This window comes from Propithecus coquereli, unplaced genomic scaffold, assembly GCF_000956105.1.
Source record: "Propithecus coquereli isolate 6110/MARCELLA unplaced genomic scaffold, Pcoq_1.0 Scaffold514, whole genome shotgun sequence".
Lineage (NCBI taxonomy): Eukaryota > Metazoa > Chordata > Mammalia > Primates > Indriidae > Propithecus > Propithecus coquereli.
In genome coordinates, this window is record NW_012150997.1 from 588290 (window position 1) to 591430 (window position 3141).

The following is a 3141-nucleotide window of genomic DNA, read 5'->3' on the forward strand; positions in this document are numbered from 1 at the left end:
TCTGATGTTCTATGATCCTATAACTTGTGTCAATAGAAAGCATACTTTACTCTGTTAAGGTATGATCATACTTAAGTTAGTTGGAGAAGAAGATTATATCATGCATGTGAAAATACCTAGGAGTATGCATGAATATTATAAATATGGTTTTAAAAAATCTGGGAAACAGTATAATATTTAAAACAAAAAATCCAACGTGTCTTTGGATTTATTATGTAACCACAAACCAACATATTATTTTTTAAATATATGGAGAAATAGGTCAGAATGTGAAAATATCACTTTGAACTAGAAGTGTCAGAGACAATCTAATGCAGATTGCATGCAGAGTGGTGAAATTAAGCTCCAGATACTCATGTTTAACAAATTAGTGATTACCTCTATCTGGATATCCTATAAACACTTTAAAGTTACCCGGAACATAACAAAAGCTTTCATAAACCTTCCCTTTATGTTAAATTCTCTGATATTAAGGATGGGGTAATCATTTGACAGAATATTTTATTATAATGCTAAGTTACTTCTCATTTCTTCATTCTTGTTAGTTGGGATTTCCAAGGAGGTGTTTGGTAAATATAACAATAAATATAACAAATTCCCCACATATTTTCTGAGCAAATAGAAAATTTGAAGGATGTCAGATAGTAAAATATATATATATATATATATATATATATATATATATATAAGTTTTATTACTGATAATTTGCTGATGTTCTTTGATTTAAACCCAAATACACCCGTCCACTAAATTCCAGAATTAGGCATACTTATGCACCTAGTCTCAACAACAACTTGACTAAGTTAGTTTTCTTCAAATTCAGAGGTTTGTTAGGTTAGTCTTAGTGCTGCCCTATTCAATATGGCTTCCACTAGCTACATGCAGTTAAAGAGTGGTTGAAATGTGCCTAACCCAAGTTTAAATGTGCAACAAGTCTGAAACTCTCATCAAATTTCAAGCACGTAGAACTAAAGAGAATGTAAGATACCTCACTAGTGTATTTTCATACTTATTACATGTTGAAGTAATAGTATTTTGAACATGTGATATTAAACTATATTATTGTTTACTTGTTCATTCCTTATATGCTTCCTTGCTTAATGCTTTTCATTGTAATTTCATATGCTGTTTATGATTAAGTATACATTTCATACCAAAACATAAGAGAGTCTTCATGATGTAATCACCCATTTAGCTTTATCTCCATACTTTCTATTCCAGCAATAAGAATCTCATATGATTAGAAACTGGGCCAGTTTTCTCTTGAATCTAGGTCTTTGTGCATTTACTCATTTTTCCTGGAATAGATTAGTAAACTCTAGGTCTGACTATAGCCTTGATTTTCAGCTTTTTCTTTCAAATATTGTGTCATCATAATACCTTCTAGAGTCTCAGGTTAGGGTATTGTCCTTCTTATGCCCTCCTGTAGCATCCTGCAATTAACATTATTACTCAGCTTACTCACACAGTATTCAATTGTCCTATCCACTTCACTTTAAGTTCATGAAGGTCATCTTACGTATCTTATTCATTCTGACCTCCTTATATAATAGATGTTTAAAATATATGTAGGATGCAGAAAGAAATACACGAATCAATGAGTGAATCTCTTTAATTTGTTGTGACAACAAAATTCCTTTATGTAGATGAAAAAGTATTTTGTAAACTCCAGTTTGCAATTTCATTATAGTCATAAATACTTTTTTTCTTGTTTTTGCACCTAGCAATTTCCCTACACATAGCTTATATATAATAAGGTGTTTGAATAAATAAATGAGTGATTAAAATAGTCCTATAGTTTAAAAAAGTAACATAAAGTAATTTATCAGAGCATAAAAATATGTTATTGCAATGTTGTTCTTTTTGAGCTGAATTAGCTTGTTAAGTTGTTTTGTAACATGCTTTTCTTTACCTGGCTTAAAATAGGCAGTCTGCAAGTTTTCAAATGGCTATTCCTTTCCATTTGTCTTTTGTTTCTCATGAAAGAAGCCAGCACACATCATTTCTACACTCCCAAAAGCCAAACTCTTAAGCTGTTTCCAGTATATATTCATTCCAATGGAAATAACGGCTTCCATTTACCACAATGTCAGAGGCCAGTGAAGCCAAATCGGTTGCAGCTGCATTGTTTTATAACAGAAGATAATGTTATCCCCACTGTAGTTACAAATGTGATTTCCTCAGAGTTCAAATACTCTTGGAGCTAAATTGTGATTTGATGTCTAATGGTCAACTCATGTTCTGGGGATTAAGTTAATTAAAACAGTTGCCCTACTCTATTAAAGCTCCCTGTAGACTAATTATTAAAGTGCCAAGCACCATTACAAACCTACAGCAATTGAAAGTCACAAAGGGAGTTGCTTATATTATGGGAACTCCAGAACTCAGTAGATTATTGCCCGTAGTAAAAGAACATGCACACTGAGAAGTAGATTACCTTCTCCACAGCCACTGAGCTATTATAAAATGTACAAAGAAAAAGCCAAATGTACAAGCATTTGGATTCATAGCCCTTAGAATCTGCAATTTCCAAAGCTAGTCAAATATCAGAAAAGCAGCTTGGTAAAGTGAAAAGAAGTCTGTTCAGGGAATCAGGAAGCACAACTTTAAATCCCAGAGCTCCCTCTAACTGTCTGTGGAAGCTCAGATAATTTCCTTCACCTTAGGTAGTGAATGTCTCATCTATAAAATGAAGAGCATATATGTGACCAGTGATTCTATTTTGACACACTTTTAAGTTTTTTCTACACAAAATCTTCGGATAAAAAGGTACAAGAGGTTGGTAAGGAGAAGCAAATGTTATATCTAAACCACTAAACTTCCTCTTTGGAGATCTCAAATGTATCTTGCTACACAGAATATAATTTTAAAGCTTTTGTATACTTTACTGGTGCAGAAAGGACATGTTTGATTTTTCTTTTCTTTGTGAATCCCACAGAGGTCAAAAGCAAAAACATTGAAAAATGTTTTCCTAATATGCTTTTTCTTAACATGTGCATTTTCTTACCACAGTAAGTTAATAATAGCCATGCTAATATATAAAGAATGATGGTACCTGTATTAAAATAATGGAAAGTGCATTGGTTATAAAGTTAGGCTGACCTAGATTTTAATTTCAAATTTAATAACTCTGCGGATTT